Genomic DNA, 27,606 nt, shown 5'->3' with positions numbered 1-27,606 from the left:
TACTTCGCGGATAATAATTGACTTACCCTCGTACATGCGTGTATGATAAATCCCATCCCTCAAAAATATTTTACTTCTTCATACCTCTTCAGTGTTATCACAGATGACGTGTCACTGATTTCATTTGTGCTAAGATTGCAGTACACGCGTGGTGCCTATTGGCTTCCACCGCCCTGATTGGAATGCGTAGGTTCTAATAAATGTTCACCAACCTGCAGTCTTCTACAGCTGTTCTCTCCTGCGCAGAAAGTCGTGAATCCGTTATCTTGAAGCTGTAAGAAATTCTGCACTCGCTTTTTATTGACAGAACACGAGAAACTGCACAATTAAATTCCATTTTAGTCACAAACGATTTTTATTCTTCAATTAATTAATGAACCGTATATTTCCGTAATTAATATCACACTGTTCTCCATTGTATGTCTAAATAACCGTACATTTCTAATAAACCTTAACTAACACCGACCGCGGCAGGCAATATGTCTGTCCTCCGAGGCTTCCCAACCAGCTCTATTTTTACAAAATTTACTAATGAAATCTTATCGGACACTGACCACGGCAGACAACATTCTCTCCTCCGACACTGCCGAATCAACTATTCACCAACTAGACATTGCAAATTAGGTTTTAAATAATACTGCAGCGTACAACATGTCCGTCCTCTGAACTGCCGAACCGGCTCTGTACTTACAGGCGAACCACTTCACCCACCATCCAAGTTAGGCGCGATCCGAAGGTCACCTAAGGGCTTCGTCTGCCTTTTCGTTTCGCAGTTGCTTATTATTCTGCTGGTTATTAATACTTGTGAAATAATGGAATATAGCACGCTACTGAGAGATACTTTAATTTGAAATTCAAGTAAATACGCTGTTTAATTTGTCTAATATTAATAGCAGAAGATCGTCATTTTGGTGCGCCAATACCGAACGCAGCAGCCAATCGCGGAGAAGGATCACAATTTAGGCGGTCTTTCTCACGATACCCATACCGAACAAACCATCTGTCATCGGTACCTCACACGACATTACGTCATCTTGCCAGTGCTGCCTTCTCAATTGCTCTAAAAATAGTTTCTTGTAGACAAAAATGATGGCTGCAAAGACGACCAGTGCTAGGGCTTTTCTCAACAGCACGTCGCCTGCAGAACTTCTCCTGGGCGCGTGATCATATCAGTTGCGCAGTTGACGACTGGAAAACTGTGGTCTGGTCTGGTGAGTCCCGATTTCATTTGGGAAGAGATGATGGGAGGGTTCAAGTGTGGTGCAAACTCGACGTAGCCATTGAGACGCTCTGCTTAGCCCGCACGACAGGACAGGTAGTTTAAATTGTGGAAAGGGGCCAAATAAGAGGCTGTCAGGTACACTCGAACATACAACTTTATTATTTGACCAGACATTACAAGAGCCCAAAAAAATTTTTTTAAACACACAGCTTTAATCTCTGGGACTTAATTACCGGCTGAAAGCCACTTTAATTTAAAAACGGCTGAAGGCCAATAACTTAAAACGCAAGCATAATCAGAAATTTAAAAGGCAAGCCTTACCTTACAACAGTTCTTTATTTAGACTGAAGGCCCAAAGAATCTGAGATTTTCAGAGCAACAATTTGAATTCAAAATCGGCTGAAAACCCAACACTTAAGGTTAAATAAGATTAATTTAAAAAAAACAACAAAGGCCTTGCGTAAAACAGTTCTTAATTAGGCAAAACTCAACCAAAACAGAAATTAAAAAGGCAAAGCCTTATCTTAAAACAGTTCCTTAGTTAGGCCGAAGGCCCAAAGAATCAGACACTTCAAACACGTTAAATTCAAATCGGCTGAAGGTCTAACACTTAAAACTCCATAACATTATTTTTTTTAAATACCAAAGGCCGTACGTGAAACAGTTCTTACATTTAGGCTGAAGGCTTTAAGAGCAAAATAACTCCAACTCAAAATCGGCTGAAGGCCCAACACTTAACTTTCAACAACTTTAAAATTTTTAAAATGCCAAAGGCCTCACGTGAAACAGTTCTTTGAACTAGGATGAGGGCCTTAAGAGGAAAACAACTCAAACTCAAAATCGGCTGAAGGCCCAACACTTAAAATTCAACAACATTAAAACCTTTAAAATGCCAAAGGTCTTACGTGAAACAGTTCTTTAAATTAGGCTGAATTCCTAAAGAATCTTACACCTTAAGGGCAAAACAACCTTAATTTTAAAAGAAATCGGCTAGAAGCCATACAAGTACAAACAACAAGAACAAATAAAAAAAGGCAGTACACCCAAGGGCGCTCAGATGTTCTGGGGTCGGCCTGGAATTCAAACATTAAAGCCGTCGGCACACGGACCGTGCATCCGAACGTTGAGCGTTGAGCGTGCCCAGTTTCTGACGTCATAGCGTGGAATAGCACGTTCGGGAGTCTTTCCGAACGTGCAGAGCAATATCTGGCATGTCAGATATTCTGAGCGTGCGTCTGAGCGTTGACCAATGAGGTGGCACATCGCCACCTACGTCACACGCACGCCGTCTCTCTTCAGTACAGAATTATGAGGCGCCATATTGGCATTCATTTCAAGCCTATATGTATATATGCCGTTTCTGAGCACCAGAAAATTGAGAATCACTGGAAAACCCGTTGTCAACTGTGCGATCCGTTCCAATAAAATAATGAGAAACATCATATTCGTGGCGAACGAATTATTGTAACTTGTGTATTATGAGAGTAGGCTATTTGAGGGCAGCGACACGCTGAAGATCCACCCAAAACGCATTGTTCTTGGTACAATTTGTTAAAATTAAATTTCTATTAGTAATTATCTACGATTAAGGTTTCAGCGTGCAATAAGATATCACCAGTAGAAAAACAGATTTGTCGTTCGTTTAGCGTAATGAGTAGAATCACCGACTTCTAGTTGGTTATCTGTTGGGGCGGTGGTTCGCGTCTAGACACTTCCAGATTTTTTTTTCCTAACATTCGCGTTTTTATTAGGTTCTGATACTTTATTATTAGTTTAATATAAGTATAGACTATAATATTTGATGTTCTGTAAATATAAGTTCACTTTTTTTTGAGGGGTGACTGTTCGATTGACTTATTCTACTAGACAGCTTGAGCTACTTGTATAAAGATATTTTGCTCCTTTTTCTTTCACGCTTCGTAATTCACATGTTGCAAGGATTCTGCAAGTGAGTAGGAACAGTGATCAAGTAAGACTGACCTTGGGGTTTTACTAAAATGTGGGAATGATGAAATAATAAACATTATTTATTATTCTTATGCGGAGAAGTATTCCAAATTTGTACCGCACTGTTTGTAATGGAAGTTTTATAAGCCTGTGTCCTTATTGATTGGACATAGTACTTTCCTTTTCGTGGACTACGGAGGAAATGTGCGTTTTAATGGAGCTAACGTGGGAATTGAGTAAACAGTGCGATTTACGAGCTAGAAACATCCCTCAACTGCCGCTGGAGTGCGTTGCGATCGCGTATACCACGTTGGGGCCCACGTACCGTATGCACAAGTCGCATCGTTCCTGAGCGTTCAGCAGCACGTTGAACTTGGCACGCTCAACGTTAACGTTCAACAGCACGGTCCGTGTGCCGACGGCTTAACGCTCTGCTAGATGAGACAGGCAGTCGGGCCAACCTTTCATGATCCGACGACAACCCAACCGACCGACAGTCAACGGACCCACCGACAAGATAAGTTCCACTTCACCCGATCAGGGCACAACACGGAGTTCAAGGGAATAACGTAGATGATATAGGCGCCCACAGCCAATCATACATGGAGGTGTCAAACTACACACCGTGCTGGACAGCAACAACACGATGAGGAAACTACACTGCCTGAAATTTACGTCAACGGCCACGGCAGGTAACCGGAACATTAACGGCCACAAGGCAGAAGATTCCGCTGGTACACCTCAATTCAAATAACCAAATACAGTGAAACTCCACCGGAGGGTGGGTAGAATTTTCCAACTTGAAAACCACGTTGTTGCTCGCTGGAATATCCCAACAGCCGATGAACTCCAAACGACACAATGTAAACAGTCTTGACTTCCTGATAGATTAAACCAAAACTCAACTTTCGTGTGCAGGCTCGGTGAGCCACGGACATCGTAGTAATAGGAACTCCGACACCGTGTAGAGACCACAAGCAGGCCCGGCCAAACCACGTCCAGCGAAGAATTCCTCGCTGCTCCAGGCAAACCGACCGACTGGTCGCACACCGCCCTGCCGGAATCTATAAGCGCCAGGCCAAAGATAGTCCAAGGTGCGAATATCGATACACACCACTGCTGCCACCCGCGGAAGGGGAGGATAAGAGCATAATCGCGATAACCGCGGGATACTAAACACAGAATCGCAACGAAGGTTTAATCCAGCGGATAACATGAGCCAGCCACGGCTCAGCCATAGAACTAAGTTGTCAACAAGGCACTATGCAAGCAGGTCGTGGCTCCATAATAACGTGGGCTGAGTTTACATGGAATGGATTGGTTCCTCTGCTCCAGCTGAAGCGATCATTGACTGGAAATGGTTATGTTCGGCTGCCTGGAGACCATTTGCAGCCATTCATGTACTTTATGATCCAGAACAGCGTTGGTACTTTTATGGATGGCACAGCGCCTTGTCATCGGGCCACATCTGTTAGCAATAGATTTGGAGAACGTTCTGGACCAGGAAAATTCGAGGGAATGGAAGCATGACTCACCTATGATCTATTAGGGTCATTGCAAATTTTGGCGACATACATCTGAGTAAATTAGCTTACCACGCCTATTTTCATTCTCTGCTTTCCTATGGCCTCATATTCTGGGGTAACTCATCATTGAGTAAAAGAGTGTTCATTGCACAAAAGCGTGTAATCAGAATAATTGCTGGAGCTCATCCAAGATCATCCTGTAGACACTTATTTAAAGAGCTAGAGATCTTCACTGTAGCCTCACAATATATATATATTCACTTATCAAATTTGTTATTAACAATCCGAACGAATTCAAAAGTAATAGGAGTGTACACGGCTACAACACTAGGAGAAAGGATGATCTTCACTACTCAAGGTTAAATCTAACTTTGGCTCAGAAGGGGGTAAATTATGCTGCCATGAAAGTCTTTGGCCACTTACCTAATAGCATCAAAAGTCTGACAGATAGCCATATAGCATTTAAAAGGAAATTAAAAGAATTTCTTAATGGCAACTCCTTCTACTCATTAGATGAATTTTTGGTTACTGTAAGTGGTTAATTTTCCCAACCCCCACATAAAAACAAAATTGAAAGTATTAAGTGTCATGTAATATTTTGTGTAATGTAATATCTTGTACAGACACCTTTTATTAACCTGACACGTACCACATCATTACGAAGTGTCGTATTCATGATCTATGGGACAAGTACTAATCTAATCTAATCTAATCTGGATGGGACTTCCAACGACTTGTTGAAACCGTGCCACATCGAGTTGCTACACTATGCCGGGCTAAACGAGGTCCGACGAGATGTTAGGAGGTATCCCTTGGTTTCTGTCTTCTCAGTGTATTAGCGCAACTATGATGTCACAGGCTACATGTCATTAGTCACGGGTCAGAGGCGACGTCCGGTATCGGTAGGTTCAATTGACCCGGAAGGACGTTGAGGGAAGAGGATAGCGCGCTATCCCGACGCGTTCTGCATTGGCACCTGCAGCTGTGCCGGTGCGACGGAGACAACGGGAGGCGGGTCGCGGTCCGCGTGTTAATCGGCGAGCAGAGTGGCAGTGTGGGGGGCGGGGCGGCCACGTGACCAGCTGCGGCGCAGTCCGGCGGCTGGTGTGGCGGCGGTGGCAGTGGCGGTGGCGCTCAGAGCTCGGCGCTCAGTCAGTCCGGCGCAACGCGTCCCAGCGGCGCGCAAACACACGCTCCGCGCCCTCCACTGCAGCCGCCGACACGTACGAGACGCCGGCGCCGCCGTCCCGCGACGACCTCTCACCGCGACGCTGTCCCACAACAGGTAAGTCCGTCGCCCCTGTCGGTGTCTTCGAGTCTCCAAAGGAGTCGGATGCAGCTTGACACAATTACTTTGAAATGGCAATCTAAACTGATCGAGTGCTAGTGCTCCCCTCTCTCGTCGAGGTCACTGGTTGCGCACCCGTCTTCGGCATGGGCGCGAAGTCTAAATGAAGTGCTATTGTGTTTCTATATTGACTAGTTGCTGAAACAATAAGAAAAATTGATAATCTGTGACCTGTGAATTTCTGCCACTCTGAGCTTCGAGCCAGACCTTTTCTTCTAACGGGATTTGTTTCGAGAATTCTTGCTTTTCGAACAGTGCCCCCAACCACTTTTTTATTATAATTTTTTTGCTGTGGCTTGGTGAGTCGGTGGTAAAGTAATTATACTGGTCACTGGTTGCACACCCGTCTTCGGCATGGATGTGAGGTCTAAATGACCCGCTACGGTCGCTGGTTCGAATCCTGCCTCTGGCATGGATGTGTGTGATGTCCTTAGGTTAGTTAGGTTTAAGTAGTTCTAAGTCTAGAGGACTGATGACCTCCGATGTTAAGTCCCATAGTGCCCAGAGCCATTTTTGTTGTGTTTCTATGTTGACTAGTTGGCAAAACAATAAGAAAAATTGATAATTTGTGACCTGTGAATTTCTGCCACTCTGACCTTCGAACCGGTATTTTCCGTCCTTCGCGAGCTGTCGCTCTAACCTTTTCTTCTAACGGGATTTCTTTCAAGAATTCTTGAATTCTTGCTTTTCGAACAGTGCCCCCAACCACTTTTTTTATAATAATTTTTTTGCTGTGGCTCTGTGGGTAAGTGGTAAAGTAACTATACTAACGATTCAAAGATCTTGAGTTCGGCTCCCAGTCAGTTCCAGCATTTTTTATCTCCCACTTATCATTTCTTTCATCTCTGGCAATGTTTATTGATGTGAAAAATGGCGTACAGAAACAACTGAAAGAGCTGAAAGAGAATAAGACGCCAGGTCCTGATGGAAACCCAATTCGATTGTACAAAGCATTGGCCCCTTACTTAGCAGTTGGAGCCTTACTTAGCTTGTATTTATCGCGAATCTCTCACCCACCGCAGAATCTCAAGCGACTGGAACAAAGTACAAGGTAGGTTCGAACAATACGTAATTATTTCGCAGATGATTCGGGAACTCAAACGGAAATCACTCGAGGGAGGGCAAAATTCTTTTCGAAGAGCACTGTTGACAAGATTTAGAGAACTGGCATTTGTCGCTGTCTGCTGAACGATTCTACTTCCGCCAACGTACATTTCGCCTAACAACTACGAAGATAAGATTGAAGAGATTATGGCTCTTGCAGAGGCTTATAGACAGTCGTTTCGCGAGTGGAATAGAAAAGGAAATCAATAGAACGAAAAACCAGTCTAAGTTGTAAATATTTTATTTCTCATTCGATGACTAGTTTCGGGCTGAGACCCATTTTCAAATCAACCTGCAGGGCAGAAAACCAAATTTACGCTGATGCATAATCCAGTTATTACCAAATTCTTAAGCGTATGCCAAACATACAGAACATATCGTTTTACGCTTACATAACAAAGTTGAAAATGGAATTTCCGAAAATGTCAGAAAATGTGTAAGGTGCGTTTACAGTGCATACAGATAACTGGAAGTTTACTCCTTCCTCTGTCGTAAGGAAACCTCGGGAAGGGGGCGCCCTATCAGGATATGGGAAACCTTTTTATTTATAAAAATGTGGTCCAACTATCAAGAATACAAAAATCCATACAATAACTGTACAAGTCCGCAGTAAAGTAAGTACTTTTTTAAAATTTTTGCCAAAAAGAGTCAATTACTTAAAATCACTGACCAGTAACACACGGCAGCGCCATACACGACACGTATTAGAAAGTTGTATGCCATATTGGCATTTAAAAATCATTAAATGTGAACAGCAACATTACCGTTACAAGAAAACAAAACAATAGGAGAACATTTTAGAATATTTATCAAAAAGAGTCAAATACGTTTACGCACTGACCAATAATACTCAGCAGCGCCACATACGACGAGTATTACAAAATTATATGCCATGTTGGCACGTAAAAATCATTATGTGTGAAACCGTGAAAGTCAACAATAAAATTATTACTTTTTAATTACTTTGGTTTTTTGCACTTTAGGTTGAAATGAAAATGGGTCACGGCCAGAAACTAGTCATCGAATGAAAAATAAAATGTTTTCAACTTGGAATGATTAACAGAAGTCACTGACCAAAGGTACTCCAGCATGCTGAAAGTTTGTAGAAAGGGAAATGACTAGTAGCGGTAGAGGGTACTCTCCGCCACGCACCATACGACATGTAGATATAGATGTAGAGTTGCACAGTGGTTCAGAATCCGCTTTGAACTCTGTGTCCTTCTATAACTTGTTAGGTAAGGTAGCTAAATAGTCGAGGGAAAGCGAGAACATGACATATGCAACATTAACGTGCCCATTAAAGCTCTGTGGTATTCGAAACAACATTCGCTTGATGACAGCTTTACCTAACCTTTATTTTTTTCAGCCCTCCATCGTGGGTGTTGGCTCTTTCGTCATTGAATGTTGGCGTTCACCAAGGAAAACCAAGGCCTTTACTTTCAGCTAGTGGTTTTTGAAGGATTAAATATTGAAATGAAAGGAAATTCTAAAGTGTATGGAGTTCTTAATTTGGCATACTTGCCATTGATATATAAACGTATTAATAAAAAAAATACACTATTCAGGAGAGTTAAGAAGATATTTAAGGGAACTAAAAGAAATCTAATTACTTAACTCGACTCTTGGATTAAAATTTTTTTCTTCTGGAATAAGGTCCATCAATTTTTAAAATTGACAGCTAAAACGATGCCTCAAGGACACTGGTTATCTGAATATCAGGATTTGATTTAGTTCACATACTGCAAGTCCGTTTTGTTGAAAATTGAATCATTTGTAACATGAGGAGTAACCTGTCCTATGTTATCAATTTATTGGAAGAACTTGTTGTATGAGCATTAATTGTATATTAGTAGGGCTATGAGCAGGAAATTTTGATATTTTTATTTATATTTTGGTTGCTTTTTGCTTTGAAAATGCTGAACTGTTAGATAAGAGTCATGGAGTGTAAAATTATTATGGTTGAGCACATAGTGCAATGAGGAGGCACTGCATTAGGAGATTGGAAATAAGTGCCAATAGGAGTGAAATATCTCTGGGCGGTTACGTTGCCATCGACCGTTCTTCAGATGAGCGCAATTTTCTCTTTTCCTTAAAAATTCTTATCCTTTCAGTTAAAAGCAGATTAGATGGTGTAGTAAGTGCAGAAGGCGTCCGTCGTAAAATAGTTTTGTGCACTTTCTCTGCAGTTGGAACATCTCATCCCTTACGCTACCTGATCACGCCTACACGCATAAATCAAACTTCCATTTTCACTGATGTTTCCAGCTATGATTTACGAACATTGCAATCAGAGTTTTTCCCACGCAGTCTCTGGGAATAGCTCTTCTAGGGGAACGGAGTCGATAGTGGCCCATGGGTTACCCTGCCACCAAAGGATGTGTAAATGAAACCCATTAATTTAACTGAAATAAGATTAAGACCGAGCGAGGTGGCGCAGTGGTTAGCATACTGCATTCGCATTCGGAAGGACGACGATTCAAACCCGCGTTAGGACATCCTGATTTAAGTTTTCCATGACGTCCTTAGATCGCTTCAGGCAAATTCCTGGATGGTTCCTTTGAAAGTGGACGGCCGACTTCCTTTCCCATCCTTCCCTAATCCAATAGGATAGAAATATCGCTATTTGGTCCTCTCCCCCAAATCCACCAAAAAGATTAATTTAGAATTGTTAGTCTAATTCTCATTAAACTGTAGTATGGTCACTAATGACAATTTTATTGATGTGACGTAATAACACGATTGCCAACCTCAAGTGCAAAATTTATTCCTGAAACCAAGCTGTTGGAATCGAATTTACGTTCAGGTAATAATCAGTAACACGCATATGGGCGACGTTGGTCATTAGTCAAGCGACAGCTAAGTTGTCAAATCCAAGTTCATAGTCAAAACTTCAGTCTTCTTTCAACAAATTATGGACAAAATTGAAGGTGAATGAAGTACTGTATTATACGACGCGGAAATAATGACGCAGCGTAAACTCACAATAATCTCTACTGTTACTAATTTGACAAATCTTTGCAAATAATTACAATTCACTCTGAAGAATATCACAGTTAAATGTGAATGACTTCAAAACAACATCAACATCAAAATGCCATGGCAGCCTGAAATACGACAGCCAAGACAACAATATTTCAATTTAAACGCATAAAATTGATTAGTGTAGTCGAGAAAAAGGAAATATTTATTATGATTTGGCAGATTCGATGATTTAAGACATATTATAAAAACAATTCCAAAAATTATTCATGGCGGTTGCAGTTAAAAAATTAAGCAAAGCCTTCGATTAATTAACAAGAAATTAAATTTGAAATCGAGAGAAAAAATTAGTTATACTTTCAGGAAGAGTTGTGTTTCACGTTAATAGATCCTTTCATTCATAGGGTAAGCTGACATGGACGCTGTTGTAGGTGACAACGGTTTGGGTTAATGATGATGATGAATTTATCATTAAAGTTAACACGAATGTAGTATTTTCATAATAACCAAACACAGTTGTAAACCTGTTACAAAACAATAAGTGCTGCAGATGCGAAGTAGTGCCTCAGCAGCAACAATTGCGATAATCAGTTCTCGTCTCCAAATGCAAATTTGTCTCATTCGTGCACCAGCCCAACCACACACTCTACCGTCATGTCTCATCGGAGCTAAATAACTTACTGTCTCTCTACTCTACGCACGTACTCCAAATCGTTTCTTGCATATAATCAGACATTATCACTGACTCTATGCAAAAAAATATCTCTGTCATTGCCAGCGTGTCTACTATGCAAATGTTGCAAAAATTTTTTTAATCGTTTGTAACCAATTTATTTGTCATGGTTTATTTAACAAAATTTACACAACATTGAAACTGACAATATATAATGCAGAAATAAAGAAAAATTAGATTAGTGAAAAGGCATTGTCAATAATTCAAAAGTAATGTTCTTTCATAGTGTGACATACTGAATTGTATTGTCAATAGCGGCAGATTTGAAAGTGATACTATCTTCCAATTCTTTTATATCGAAATGGTCTTTATCCACTACTTCCCATCTGCAACCTCTAGAAGCCTGTAAAAGGAATTGTGAAATACCCTGAATATCGATAAAAATCGGAGTGCTGACACTACTAATGAACTTTTTGACCAGTCTTTATTAATTGTAGTGAGACATCAACGTCTAACGCAGAGATGCATCACGAGAATTGCAAAGGGAGACAGGAGAACAAACAACTGCATCAGCTTAGAACAGTCGATATTAAACGCAGGTTACATTGATGATGACAACGTATGACATGCCAGAGCTGTAAAACTGAACATCTACACGTAACACAGCCTGCTATCATTTTACCAAGCTTTGAGTGTCCTTCACGGATTCAGGATTGCGTTACCACAGCAGTGAGCCCACGTGTTCAAGTTCCGCTTGTACTATGGGTGTGGGTTTTAAATGTGCCGTAGTGTTAGTTGTGTGTGTGTGTGTGTGTGTGTGTGTATGAGAGAGAGAGAGAGAGAGAGAGAGAGAGAGAGAGAGAGAGGAAATGGGGGAAGAGGCAGAAAGAGAGAGTGTTTCCGCCGTTCTTGGAAAAATCAGTGACACAAATGGGGAGATTCTCCTGTCATACACAGTGATGTATAGGCGCACACAGTCAATTGTATTCTTTCGTAAATGATCCTAATACAGTTCGCCGATGACATTGTAATTCTGTCAGAGACAGCAAAGGACTTGGAAGAGCAGTTGAATGGAATGGACAGTGTCTTGAAAGGAGAATATAAGATGAACATCAACAAAAGCAAAACAAGGATAATGGAATGTAGTCGAATTAAGTCGGGTGATGCTGAGGGAATTAGATTAGGAAATGAGGTACTTAAAGTAGTAAAGGAGTTTTGCTATTTGGGGAGCAAAATAACTGATGATGGTCGAAGTAGAGAGGATATAAAATGTAGGCTGGCAATGGCAAGGAAAGCGTTTCTGAAGAAGAGAAATTTGTTAACATCCAGTATTGATTTAAGTGTCAGGAAGTCATTTCTGAAAGTATTCGTATGGAGTGTAGCCATGTATGGAAGTGAAACATGGACGATAAATAGTTTGGACAAGAAGAGAATAGAAGCTTTCGAAATGTGGTGCTACAGAAGAATGCTGAAGATTAGATGGGTAGATCACATAACTAATGAGGAAGTATTGAATAGGATTGGGGAGAAGAGAAGTTTGTGGCACAACATTGGTAGGACATTTTCTGAGGCATCAAGGGATCACCAATTTAGTATTGGAGGGCAGCGTGGAGGGTAAAAATCGTAGAGGGAGACCAAGAGATGAATACACTAAGCAGATTCAGAAGGATGTAGGTTGCAGTAGGTACTGGGAGATGAAAAAGCTTGCACAGGATAGAGTAGCATGGAGAGTTACATCAAACCAGTCTCAGGACTGAAGACCACAACAACAACAACAGCTGATCAATTATTTTTCACGTACGATCTTCATCAACAATTAGCAATTGTGTCATCAACTCTTGTTGTAAATTCTTCATACGAAATGTGAAGCACTTATTCTATTGACACGCCTGTGCCCTCAGCAGTCTACCACGGTTTCAACGGCTGATTTTTCCACTAAGATATTGTACATTTTCTCGATATTTATATTAGTAGTTGCAGTTACAGGGCAGCCTAGATATCGATTATGTTGAAGAGAGGTACGGTCAAATTTGAATTGAATTGCTCGTTTATTAAATGTTGAAAACGAAGAAGCAGTCCTACTGCCAAACTTCAACAACTTTAAATGTATTTTCTTTTGTGGCACTTCGGCAGAAACAAAGACATTTTAGATGAGACAGGGCAAAGTACTCGACTTTTTATCGACTTCTGGTGAGCCTTGTACATATAAATGGTTTATTTTAATAGTGGTACAAGTCTGTTTTTGTTGATTTTGAGATACAGGGTCCTAAAGTTAAATGAGCGCTGAAAAATCTGCAGTTGAGATACCAGAAATATTCAAGCATATGGCTTCTTGCTAGAGATGAACCTTTCTTTGTGTTTGTTTAGATCATTAATTTAGGAAGCATTATAGGCATAAAAGTGGAGGTAATGGACTTGTACCACTATTGAAATAAACCCTTCATATAAGACTGTTATTGAGTCACTTGCTGGAAGATTAAAGCTGAGTGCCGGGCCGAGATTCGAAATCGGAACCTTTGCCTTTTGCGGTCAAGTGTTCTACCGAGTGAGCTACCCAAGGACGACTCACAACATTACTTGGGATGTACCTCATTTCGTAATTTCCAAATTTCAAATAATTTCTCATGTGAAACTTGCAGGACTAGCACTCCTGCTTTAGCCACATCTAGAGGGATGCTTCCAGAATGAAGTTTACACTCTGCAGCGGAGTGAAAATTTAATTCTGGAAACAACCGTAGGGTACAGCTAAGCCATGTCTGCGCAATATGCTTTCTTCCAAGAGTGCTATTCCTGCAAGTTTCGCAGGAGAACGTCTATGAAGCTCGGAAGGTAGGAGGCTGTGAGAACGAATCGTGAGTCTTCCTTGGGTTGTTCAGTTGGCAGAGCATTTGCCCAAGGAAACCAAAAGTTCCGAGTTCGAGTCTCAGTCCGGCACACGCATGTAATCTGCCAGAAAGTTTAATATCAGCACACACTCCGCTGTAGAGCGAAAATTTCATTCTGGTATTGAGCCAGTCAGTTGCTGGTAATGCCGTATAAAGTGTACATCATAAACCTTCGATGTCACCTCGTATTTTTACTGAGCTGTAATTAAAACTTTTGTAAATTTAAATGAATTTTTAAATTCACGCTGAACTCAATCCCAATTTTATGTAGCAGTTTGATGATAAAATCACCGGTAAGAAAAAATTGTTTAGAGGAGTACTTTAATCATTCGTAAATCACGTAAAACCATGAGGTACAATCGGTGAAAGGCATAATGTGTAACGCAGGCGAGTTAAACTGCTGGGATGGACCCAAAGGCGGCGATACAACACAAGAGAATGGCCTAGAAACCAGAGTGGTGGTCAGCGACGACGAATGATATGGGAGTGCTGTAGAAATACTGGGATAATTAACAATTTTCGAAAGAATTCTGTGGGCACAAGATAGATGTGACTATTCGAGCAGAAAATTGACTGATAAGTTATAATTTTAACGATGTGTTGAATGTAGTGGAAAATGTGGTGCGCTCAATGGCAATATTTTATGGTAATAATTGTTTCCGTAAAAGAAAGAAAAAATAAGAACGAAAATAATAAGTTACATCCAGAGGTAAAACTGTAGTTATCTTATTTCATTTAATCATTTAGCTATGAATGAATGTAAAGAATGTATGTATGAATAGAAGTGGAGCTAACCATCACCCTGAATGTAATACAGAGCATATTATACTCATGTGTAGCAAGTATTTCCACGGTGTAGTAGATACATCGTAACACTATTTCAAGATAAAGATGCGGGAATTTCAGTGGCCAAAATTAAAGTTGGCACGTCACCGATTCTGTCATTAACATTCACTGCACTCACATTACATCATATGAACAGATGTAAAAAATCCATTGCGCAAATAAACTAAGAAATTAACTCTTAAAAGTTCGAAAACAGAAAAATTCAGTAATTAGCAACTTATAGTAGTGCTTATCGACGCTCCTCTCAGTGCCCCCAGCTTACTCTTCTGGATTCAAAGTAAAGTATGTACAAAGTGCTTTGACTTTAAGTATGGTAGCTATCGGAGATCATGTCAAGCATGGATATAAAAGTTATCGACATGAGAGTTCACGCCATTGGTGAGAATGAGGGGGCGGGAGGCAAATTTAAAATTTCAAATGCAAATCCCTGGAGTGGGCGGGGGGGGGGGAGGGGGGGGTGCGGGGGGGGGGGGGGGAGGGAGGGGGCGGGAGGCAACTTTAAAATTTCAAATGCAAACCCCCATTTATAATTGCAGAATCAAAACTATTCACATTTTGCTTAAACATTTGTTTCGATTCTTCTGTAATTCAAGAAAATCCGCGTTCTCATTTTTGCGAGGAAAATGGTTAGTTTTTTAGTTAATGAGTTGACTCGTTAGTAAGTAGGATGTTTGGTTAGTTAGTTAGCTAGTTAGATGATTTGTTTGATAATTAAAAGGTGTGTGGCCTCATGACCACGAAACAAACAAAACTTATCCGAATCTGCGGGAAAAATTTATATTTGGGTCAACATTTGTAAAACTAATTCCGCTCTCTCAAACCCCACCCTATGGGGAGAGAGGGAGAGTTTTAGTTTTAGCGAATCCAAATTTATGAAGTAAATAAATATGTTTTATTTATCCGTAACCATTTTCCAAGCAAAAATGAGAATATTGATTTTCTTGAATTACAGCGCCAACTACCAAGAATCAAAACAAATGCTTAAGACAAAATTTACGTAGTTTTTATGTAGAATCTGATTCTGCAATAAAAAATGGGGGTTCCCATTCCAAATTTTAAAGTTGCCTCCCCCCTCCCTTCTCCACCCCCCCCCCCCCCCCCAGGGGCCTGGAGTAGCAGGCAAATTTTAGCACCAGCAGAGATCCTCCTCGAAAATAATCAACTTTGGATTCTACACATTTTTGCGTGTGAAGCTTATTTTGCGAGTTATTCTGGTTTGTCAACTTAAAATTTACACCCTGTATAGCCTCTCTGGCTCTGTATTCGTTCACATTATTTTTCGTTTTTGTTTTGTATTTTTGTTTATTACTGTGCCCAAACTTTGCTGCTAGTGGGAATGATCTTTGTCACCCCAAAAATTAGCATGTTTAGCATCACGATCATATCCTAATAAGGTGAAACCGATGAGACTACTTCAATGCAGGGTATGGCCTCGTCCGTCCCGGGGGATGTTTTGGCAGAGAAACTTCATAGCATTTCTCTGTAGCTTGTATACGATATCTCTCTCCATCTGTGAGCTTCAAAAAAAGGATTCAGGACGCGAAACTAGCCATGATGGTCCACTGTTTCTTTGTGCAATAGTACATTAGGTATGGTCAATAGATAATCGCATGGAAGGTCCCACATTATCCACTTTACTTTTTCGTGTCAGCAAAATTTCTGTTAAGGTTTTGCAGCCAAAATTCGGGCCACATCCAGTGCTTCAATTTTGTCAAGCTGAAGCAAGTGGGCTGTTCGCATGCTACTTTCGTGACAATCTGTGGAAAGTGGTCGCTGGACTGTGAAACCACGAAGAGGCCGCAAACTGTCTAACGTCAAGGAGTCATACCAGAACGTTGAGAACGTAGTTTGACCACTTTTTAAAGCAGGATAGGCTGCAATCCGTGGTAAATCTGACGAAGATATCAGTGCTGGTATTGGCACAAGGGCTTTGAGCACGCCCTCCAGCGCACACTGTTGGGCATGGAGTTCTGCAGCAAATGACCCCTGCATGTTCCGATCGTTACCGAACATAGCTAGTAACGATTCCACTTGGTACGGGATCATCGAGATTGGAACCTGGATCAATGGAAAACTGTCGCCTGGTTGGATGAATCACGTTTCTTGCAACACCAACTCAAATATCGCGTCCAGATACACCGTCACCCAGGCGAATGGCTGACCGGCCCGTGTGACCGAGCGGTTCTAGGCGCTTCAGTCCGGAACCGCGGTGCTGCTACGCTCGCAGTTTCGAATCCTGCCTCTGGCATGGATGTGTGTGATGTCCTTAGGTTAGTTGGGTTTAAGTAGTTCTAAGTCTAGATGACTGATGTTAAGTCTCATAGTGCTTAGAGCCATTTGAACCATTTTGAACGGCTGTCCGAAACACGCACCGACCCATGGATGCAGGCCGGCGGCCGCAGTATTACGGCTACGTAGGACACTCAGCTGGGGTTCCATTGGACCTGTAGTAGCAATCTAAAGAATCATGACACATGTCGACTAAGCGAACATTATTGTAGATTACCTGCATCGCTTCAAGCATTATGAGGAAGCGATGTTCCACCAGGATAACTGTCCATGTTAAAAGGCCAGAATTCTACAGTGGTTTGTGAGGAGCCTGATAATGAGCTCGCGTTATGTCTTGGCCACGAAATCGCCTTATCTGCACCTGATGGAAGTCAAAAAATGGTTCAAATGGCTCTGAGCACTATGGGACTTAACATCTGTGGTCATCAGTCCCCTAGAACTTAGAACTACTTAAACCTAACTAACCTAAGGACATCACACACATCCATGTCCGAGGCAGGATTCGAACCTGCGACCGTAGCAGTCGCGCGGCTCCAGACTGAGCGCCTAGAACCGCTAGACCACCGCGGCCGGCGATGGAAGTCGTCTGGTACCCTACAGGCCACCAGCTTCGTTCCCACAGACCGCCGCCCCATAATGTAAATGGTTCAAGTGGCTCTGAGCTTATGGGACTTAACATGTGAGGTCATCAGTCCCCTAGAACTTAGAATTACTTAAACCTAACTAACCTAAGGACATCACACACATCCATGCCATAGCCAGGATTCGAACCTGCGACCGTAGCGGTCGCGCGGTTCCAGACTGTAGCGCCTAGAACCGCTCGGCCACCCCGGCCGGCCCCATAATGTACTGAAGCTGCGTGACCTGTTTGTAGACATCATACACGGGGGCGTGCTGTTAAGTAACGCCTCGAAAATTTTTATGTAAAAACTCTTAAAGCGTTTTAAATCAAAACAAAAGTTCTTAACCTTCTACATCTTTGTTCTTCATGTATGCATATTTATTTCTCAACATAGTTGAGACGCCCCGCTAATCTACGGGACAGGACAGATAAATTATGGAAAGGGGCCAAAATAAGGGGTGTCAGTTACACTCGAACATACAACTTTAATATTTGATGAAATGTTACAAGATCCCAAATTTAAAAAAAAACACACACACAACTTTAATCTTTGGGACTTAATTACCGGCTGAAAGCCACTTTAATTAGAAACGGCTGAAGGCCAATAACTTAAAACGCAAGCATAATCAGAAACTTAAAAGGCAAGTCATATCTTAAAACAGTTCTTTAGTTAGGCTGAAGTAACAAGTTAAATTCAAATCGGCTGAAGGCCTAACACTTAAAGCTGCATAACATTAATTTTTTTAAATACTAAAGACCTTACGTGAAACCTTTTTTTAATTTAGGCTGAAGGCCTTAGAAAAAACTCAAACTCAAAATCGGCTGAAGGCCCAACACTTAAAATTCAACAGCATTAAAAATTTTTTAAATGCCAAGGGCCTTACGTGAAACAGTTCTTTGAACTAGGCTGAACGCCTTAAGAGCACAACAACTCAAACTAAAAAATCGGCTGAAGGCCAACATTTAAAATTCAAGAACGTTAAAACCTTTAAAAAGCCAAGGTCTTAAGTGAAACAGTTCTTTAAACTAGGCTGAAGGCCTTAAGAGCAAAACAACGCTAATTTAAAACAAATCGGTTAGAAGCCATACAAGTACAAACAACAAGAATAAATTTAAAAAAAAGGCAGTACACCCAAGGGCCCTCAGATGTTCGAGGGTCGGCCTGGGATTCAAACACTAACGCTCGCTTATGTGATACAGGCTGTCAGGCCAACCATTGACGATCCGTCGAGAACCAAACCGACCGACAGTCAACAGACCAATGATCAAGATCAGTTCCGCTCCCCACTTGCACCAAAACTCAAACGATGCTAACAGCAGAGACTGCGAAACAACAAGAACGGATCACAGACAACTCATACTCAGGGACGACCCAAATACACGTCGTCTAATCAGACAACCGACCAAACGGCCAAGCAAGGTCGTTGTCACTCAAATGTGTGTGTCGGCAATCGTCGGGCGAGTGATGGCTATCCGCGTTTCCCTGGCGCTGCATGCCCCACTGGTGTTACATCGCGACTGCGCCAACCGACCAACTACTACACGTCAGCACGGCGACAGCACTAAAATAAATGGGCAGTCAACATCACAGGCTGCAAGCAATTTCACAAACACTTGGACGAAGAACGCGACCAATGCTAAAAGCAGTGACTGTGCAATCACAAGGACGAACCATGAGTTGAGACGCACACCGTCAACCCATAAGCGATCGGTGAGCAAATACACGTCGTCCGGTAATACGACCAACCGACGATCAACCAAGACCGTTCCCACTCAAGCCATGTGTGCCGGTTACGGTCGGGCGAGTCATGGCTACCCGAACCTCACTGCCGCTCCAACCCGACTCAACTTCTGCCGCGTCCCAACTGTCCGACTGCCAGGTCCGAACTCTACTGCTGGCGCCTTCCAACTGACTTCATTGCCCGGTCCGAACTGAACTGCTGGCGCGTTCCAACTCCTTGGACGACACACTACGACCAGCAAGTAATAGCAGTCCAGCAAGGAGAACACGGCAGGGCCTATATCGATAAGCGCTGTGCTGCCGCTCACGGGCAGGCAAAACAGCAACTCAGTGACACCAGTAATTGAAAATTAACATAACGAGGCAGTACGGTAAAAACATGGTGTTAAATAAAAGATGGCAGGAACACAAGCCACGCACAGCTCAGTAGTCACCTTGGCAACGAACAACGAGAGACCAGTTTGTTGTTACCGGCACTGTAGAATGTTTGTTTTTGTTGACGGAGCCACAGCTTCAGCTCTGCTTGCACTGATTCATCACTATAAAAGTGAAATCCTTGGTGTTCTTTTAAGTTTTGGGAACGGATGAAAATCGGATAGGGCGAAGTCGAGACGGTATGGAGGATATTCGATGGCTCTCACCCCAAGGAGTCGTATTGTGACAAATGTTGCAACGCTCGTGTGTGGTCAGGCATTGTCATCCTGAATAAGCGGGTGCTCCATGTGCGAACTAACTCTTCGAATTCGAAACTTGATTACAGCACTCTGTTTCTCACGTACCGGCGTAATTACGGTACACACTCTGCAATTTTACACACTGCAATTCGGAGCCATCTAGCGGCAGAGGTCTCCAAATACGTAGAAATGAAGGATAGTGATGTAGAATGGTAATAACATTTGTTTTTTTAAAAAAGCTTTACGAGTTTCCACATTAAAATTCGGAGGCTTTACTTTTCAGCACAACCTCTCACCTCCAGAAATCTACTAAGAACTTTTCGAATTTTGGATGATCAGTGTGTATCATCACTACAAATGCAAAATGTGACTGACGTCGACACCATCTCAGCGCCAGGTCGAGCATATCTATCTACTACCGTATCTTAAAAGTTAATGTATCCTCCATGCCAGAATGTACTTCGCATTGTACCAAGTTTTAATTTTGTTTTCATTCGTGTATAGAGCACGCGAAGAATGACTGCTCAAATTCCTCTATGAGTGCTGAGATTAGTCCACGAAAAGGATACGTAATGGGCTGTTGTGTATATCTGGATTACTCGTTCCAATCTGGTTCTCAGAGATTCATAAGTATGCTTTTGTGAGGGAGTTGCCAGCCATCTTCAGGTTTCTGACATTTTAAGTATTTCCGTGAGTTTTCCCATGGGCCAGACAAACCTGTGTCCTTTCGTGCTGCCCTTCTTTTTTTACTCTGAATATTTTCTGTTAATACGATTTAATATGAGTCCCAAAGAGCTGAACAATATGCTAGGATGTGTTGCACGATAGTTTAGTAAGCCATCTCCTTTGTAGGCTAAATGGATGTTAGGGTTCCGTACCTCAATCGGTAAAACGGAACCCTTATTGGTTCACTTCGCTGTCCGTGTGTCTGTCTGTCGGACTGTTAAGATTCTTTTTTCTCAGGAAAGAGTACACGTATAAAGTTCAAATTTAAGTCACAATCTAAGGTCTACCGTTGCTTGACGGTGTGAAAGAATGAAGCTTCTCAGTCAGTGCAGTGAAAAGGTACGACCATGTATGTCATACATTTTGATACTCGCAAACTCACTCATCAAAACCCTCCGTCGGAGGTTCGAGTCCTCCCGCGGGCATGGATGCCTGTGTTGTCTGTACCGTAAGTTAGTTGAAGTTAGATTAAGTAGTGTGTAGGCCTAGGGACCGATGATCTCAGCAGTTTAGTCCCCTTTACCACAAATTTCCAAAACTCATCAAGAAATTTGGCAAGAAGCAATGTTTCACTGTAAAAGTAAAGGAAAAAATCGAACACTTTGGATTTGTAATTACATCAAACGAAAAAAAGTTGTCATTTGTTATCCGACGTCTGTCCCTCCATCAGCTAAGCCCCCTTTTTTTGAGGAACGGATAGATGTATCAGGTACAAAATTATATCACATACTGATGTCTATAGTTCTTTGGAGGAGTAAAAACGTTAAGCTTCTAAATCAACGCAATGGAAAAATACGACCATTTATGTCACATATTTTGTTATTTCCAAACTCACTCATTAAAAGCTATAGGGTACTTCCCCTTGACGTAGAATCATGAAATTTGGCAAGAAGAACGATTTCACAGTACAAGTAAAGGAAAAAAAGAATGTTGTTAATTTGTAATTAAATCGCACGAAAAAATCCTCTTTTGTTGTTTGTTGTCCGACTTCGAACTTGAAATTAAAACAGTATCGAAAGTCTTGGAATCCGTGGGACAACTCTCTTGTCAGTAGCAATGTCGATGACAGGCAAAAATCATCAAAACCCTCGATTCCTGGAATGAATGAACAGTCTGTATACATAATCAAGTTTGTACGGAACCCACAGTGCGTGAGGCCTACTCACATCTGGCCAATTTTTCCAGTACCCTATGAATGAACCGAAGTCTACATCCCGGGGTACCTACTTCTGAGCCTATCTAATCATTCCACTTCAGATCCCCGAAAATCTTGACAACCAAGTATTTTCATCAGCTGACTGCTTCCATTTGTGGCTAGTTGATTTATACCACTTTGAAATCCTACGACGTACTGAACGTATATTTGTCCAGTTTTTCCTTATATTACGTCAGTATACGTAACCGAATTAGCTACGAAAAGTGTGACGTTATTATTAATACTGTCTGCTAGGTGACTGATATACAACATGAACTGTAAGAGCCCGCACTCATTTCCCTGTGATATTTCTGATGTTACTTGTACATTTATCGATGCCTCTCCATCCAAAATAACATGCTGCATCCTCGCCAACAAGTAATCCACAATCCAATTACAAATTTCGTTTGGTACTCCAAATGAGCAAACTTTCGTTAGTGAACTTTGCGGTGGTAGCGAGCCAAATGCTCTTTGGAAGTCAAGAAATACTGCATTCACTTGATTGTTTTCAAAAACATGGACAAAGCGCATGGCCCGTTTCGTATGACCGATGTTTCCGGAATCCTTGCTGCTTGGCAAGGACGCGGTAATTCTGCCCAACATAACTCATTACGTTTGAGCTAATACTATGTTTTAAGATTCTACAACAACTTGGTGTCAATGATATTGACCGAAGGTTTTGTGGATCATTTCTGGCCCTTTGTTGTGGTTGGATATGGCCAATACTATATTCCAAATATTTAATGCTTCGTTGGGGGTTTAATCTTGCTCCTCCAAAAATTCAAGTCCAGTTCCTTATCTAGTGGGTACTTGCTCGCCAGAATCACGCGCAAGCTGGACAACGGAGCGTGGGTTCCATGTGCCCCTGCGTGGTTTACTTCCCTGCCTAGCAAGCTTAACTTGAATGGCTCTGAGCACTATGGGACTTAACTGCTGTGGTCATCAGTCCCCTAGAACTTAGAACTACTTAAACCTAACTAACCTAAGGACATCACACACATCCATGCCCGAGGCAGGATTCGAACCTGCGACCGTAGCGGTCACGCGGTTCCAGACTGAAGCGCCTTTAACCGCACGGCCACACCGGCCGGCCAAGCTTAACTCAATGCGCTGTGTGCTATGCGAGCCGGCCGTTAAAGTAGTAAACGGCGGGATCTTTGCAGCAGATGCCAGCCAGTTACATTACGAGAAGAGACTGCTACTTCTGCGCGATAAAGCTAGGCGTCAAGATCGCTGTTCAAACGCAAAACCAGACAACAGGACTGTGACAACGGGAAATGGATGCATCCACAGCGACGCTTAAAATTCACAATATACACTGCCGGAAAAAAATATTACACTGCTTAACAGGTTTCCAGTTCATTCAGGGTTTATTGCTCAAACGGTGCACGTGAAGTACATGAAATGATTACCTTTACAGTTCAATAGACCAAGCGGTTCTGAGATACCAGGTATCGACCCGTGCTGAAACACCAATATTAGTACGTTGTGTAGCCTCCAAGGGTGGCAATGCAGAATCTGACATCCAGTCCATCGTACTGATGGCGAATACTGTCCTGGGATACGTTTTGCCACGCCTGCTCGTCCTGTTTACGTAGTTCTGTAAGAGCTGAAGGCTGACGAGTCGCACGAGTCATTTCTCGTCCCATCATATCCTAAACGTGCTCAATTAGAGGCAAGTCTGAGACCGTGACCGGTCGCTGTGGCCGAGCGGTTCTAGGCGCTTCAGTCTGGAATCGCGCGACTGCTACGGTCGCAGGTTCGAATCCTGCCTCTGGCATGGATGTGTGTGATGTCCTTAGGTTAGTTAGGTTTAAGTAGTTCTAAGTTCTAGGGGACTGATGACCTCAGATGTTAAGTCCCATAGTGCTCAGAGCCATTTGAACCACTTGGAGACCGTGCTGGCCAGAGAAGTTTCTGCACGTCGTTCAGCGGTAGTACTTAGCATGGTTTTAATCTGCGAACGGGTAGGACTACAAAGTATCGGACGATTCAGATTCCACAATGGAACTGTAATCATAAAAGAAAACTTTCCCATTCTGTTAAAATCAGCTGCGAGGAATAAAAGGAAACAGCACATTGTTGTGTAAGCAAACTTTGTTTAAATTTATATATAAGAGGTAAGAATGTATCTAGGAGAAAAATTTGGCCAACGGTTTAAACGCTCTGATATTGTTGTTAAAACTAACTGCAAAAAAGAAATCTAAGACAGCACTTTTTTCTTTCAGTCGATTTTAACAGAATACGAGTACAGCTTTGTTTAAAAAAATGTATAGCATATGTCCATCTAAATGTTTATTGAGTATTGTGCAAAAATTTGCAGTAAATCGGTTTTAGACATTTTTGCCATCAACGTTTGCCTGTTGTATCTTTTATATATATTTATATGCTACATATATTTAAACAATATATAGGCTATGATATCCAAATTTTATTTAGAGTACCGGTAAAAATGTGAAGTAAATAGATCAGGAACTTTTTTGAGATTTTTCGTAACAACATTAGACAACGACTTGTCTTTGTATTGCAGTCCGAGATTTTTCGTAACAATGTTTCCCCTATATATAAAGTGTAGATATTTATATATAATACATGAAAAAAATTATGTCTATGTCTGTCCGAATCTGTATAAGAATATAGTGTCAAGATTTGAAGTAAATTGGTGAAAAATATACGTATATGTACCGAATACATTAAGAAAATATGTTGCCTATGTCGTTCAAACGTTTCTTGGAGTATCGTGTAAAAACTTCAAGTAAACCGCTCAAGAACTTTTCCAGATTTTTTACCAGCAACTTATCTCCTTTAAACAGTATATAAACATTGATATACCACATATACTGAAAAATATGTAGTCTGCGTCTCTCCGAAAGTATTTTACAGAATTGTGAAAAAATTTGAAGAAAATCAGTCAAAAACTTTTCGAGTGTTTTGCCAACAACATTTCTCATGTGTGTGTATATATATATATATATATATATATATATATATATATATATATATATATATGAGAGAGATCCACTTCAAGTTTCTACACGATACTCTCATAAACGATACGCTCTAATATATATATAATTAATGGTGTAAACGCATACAGTTGAAAGTACACGATACTAGAAGCAAAAAAGTCTCAGTAAACATAGGGTCGAATATGCATACCTTATGCATATTAGTAGTATGGACCAAAACAAGAAAAAATGTCCAGTAAACATTTGCTCTAAAATGCATACCTTAAAAGTTATGATCAATTGTTCATTAGAAGAGTTGTGTTTCCAAGTAGCGAAGACGAGCACTTTCTCTTAGCTCTTAAGGTATGCATTTTAGAGCACATGTTTACTGTACATTTTTTTCCTGTCTTGGTCCACATTACCATTTCCCAAAATATGGAAAGCAAAGAGCTTGCAGTAGAAGAGATTTGCTTAACAGTATCGAAGATGAAAAATTGCTCATAGCTGTTAAGGTATGTATTTTCGATCCTATGTTTACTGAGACTTTTTTGCTTCTAGCATCCTGTACTTTTAACTGTATACGTTTACGCCATTAATTATATATATAGGCCTATATAATTTAGAGTATCGTTTATAAGAGTATCATGTAGAAATCTGAAGTGGACCTCTCTCATATATATAAATACAGACTGATATATATAAATACAGCCCGACTAGAAGAAGGAAAAGGTTGAAAGGACACATTATGAGACATCAAGGGATCACCAGTTTAGTGCTAGAGGGAAGTATGGGGGTGTAAAAATCATAGAAGGAGACCAAGAGAAGAATACAGCAATCAGATTCAGAAGGATGTCTGTTGAAGTAGTTACTCGGTGAAGAGGCTTGTACAGGATAGAGTAGCATGGAGAGCTGATTAAACCAGGCTTCGGACTGAAGGCCACACACGACAACAGGTACCTGAATTTACAGTCTTTAGATATGTGTGTTTTTTCACCCGCCAGGGTAGCTGAGAGCGCTAACGCGCTGCTTTATGGACTCGGGTAGGCGCGCTGGCCCCGGATCGAATCCGCCTGGCGGATAAATGGCGAGGGCCGGTGTGCTGGCCAGCCACGATGAGGTTTTTAGGCGGTTTTCCACATCCTGCTAGATGAATACTGGGCTGGTCTCCACGTTCCGTCTCAGTTACACGGCTCACAGACACCTGAACACATTCACACTCTTCCATGGATTACACTAGATGCAGACAGTTGGGGTACACTTATTCCTTTCCAGGGGGTACGGGCTGGCGACAGAAAGGGCATCCCTTAAAAAAAAAATTAACATGCCTCATCCGATTAATCAGCAGACCCCGCGAGTCAGGATAAATGCTTGGAAAGAGAGAGATACGTGTGTTTTATCCTTTAACTGAAGTTTAGCCGATTACTTCTAGTACTCACGTGGATGACTTCACACTTGTCATTGTTTAGAGTCAGTAGCACCATAAATACAGCCTGTCTAAATCATTTTACAGTTTATTTTATCATCTGATGACTTTAAAAGATGGTAAATGACAGCATCATCTGCAAAAATTGTAAGAGGACTTCTCAGATACAACCTAAATCATTTATGTAGATCAGCAAAGCAGAAGGCCAGTAACACTTCCTTGGTGAACGCCAAATAGTACTTCGGTTTTGCTTGATGACTTCCCATCAATCACTATGAACTGTGGCGTTTCTGACAAATGGCTCTGAGCACTATGGGACTTAACTTCTGAGGTCATCAGTCCCCTCCTTTCTGACAGGAAATCACGTAACTCTCACATCCAGAAAATAAAGTTACATCATTTAATTTTGTTTGTACAGAATCCTGGTACACACAGAAATATAAGCACCACATTACCGCAGCACACAGGTAGGGACGTCAAAAAATAAAGTCGGAGATAAAATGGAAATATGTAAACTGAAGAGGGAGGGGACGGAAAGGAAATGAAAGGGAGGGAATTAATGACATCAGCTGAATCGGAACATTGTGGGGACCAGCGGTGATGAGTGAAAACATGTGACAGACTGGTAATATATATATATATATATATATATATATATATATATATATATATATATATATATATATATATATAGGGTGATCAAAAAGTCAGTGTAAATATAAATTTGAAAACTGAATAAATCACAGAATAATGTAGATATAGAGGTACAAATTGACACACATGCTTGGAATGACATGGGGTTTTATTAGAACCAAAAAAATGCAAAGTTCAAAAAGTGTTCGACAGATGGCGCTTCATCTGATCAGAATAGCAATAATTAGCTTAACAAAGTAAGACAAAGCAAAGATGGTGTTCTTTACAGGAAATGCTCAATATGTCCACCATCATTCCTCAACAATAGCTGTAGTCGAGGAATAATGGTGTGAACAGCACTGTAAAGTTATGGTGAGGATTGGCGTCGGATGTTGTCTTTCAGTATCCCTAGAGCTGTCGGTCGATCACGATACACTTGCGACTTCAGATAACCCCAAAGCCAGTAATCGCACGGACTGAGGTCTGAGGACCTGGGAGGCCAAGCATGACGAAAGTGGCGGCTGAGCACACGATCATCACCAAACGACGCGCGCAAGAAATCTTTCACGCGTCTAGCAATATGGGGTGGAGTGCCATCCTGCATAAACATCGTACGTTCCAGCAGGTGTTTATCAGCCAGGCTGGGGATGATGCGATTCTGTAACATATCGGCGTACCTCTCACCCGTCACGGTAGCAGTTACCTGTTGTCCAGCGCCATCTGTCGGACATTTTGTGAACTTTTTTTTTGTTCTAATAAAACCCCATGTCATTCCAAGCATGTGTGTCAGTTTTTACCTCTCTATCTACATTATTCCGTGGTTTA

The 27,606-nt window shown here is 41.4% G+C and overlaps 1 protein-coding gene across 1 annotated transcript in view; it reads left to right on the top strand.

The window, feature by feature from the left end:
• Positions 1–5,864: 5,864 nt before the first annotated feature.
• Positions 5,865–27,606, top strand: part of LOC126484205 (uncharacterized) — a 369,533-nt gene continuing 347,791 nt past the window's right edge. The window contains exon 1 of the mRNA XM_050107618.1: positions 5,865–5,980. The gene's annotated coding sequence lies outside the window, so the exon portion shown is untranslated. The remainder of the gene's footprint in view (positions 5,981–27,606) is intronic.

This window comes from Schistocerca serialis, chromosome 6 (genome assembly GCF_023864345.2).
Source record: "Schistocerca serialis cubense isolate TAMUIC-IGC-003099 chromosome 6, iqSchSeri2.2, whole genome shotgun sequence".
Taxonomy (NCBI): domain Eukaryota; kingdom Metazoa; phylum Arthropoda; class Insecta; order Orthoptera; family Acrididae; genus Schistocerca; species Schistocerca serialis.
Note: the sequence above shows the minus strand (reverse complement) of the source record. Positions and strands in the feature narration are given on the sequence as shown.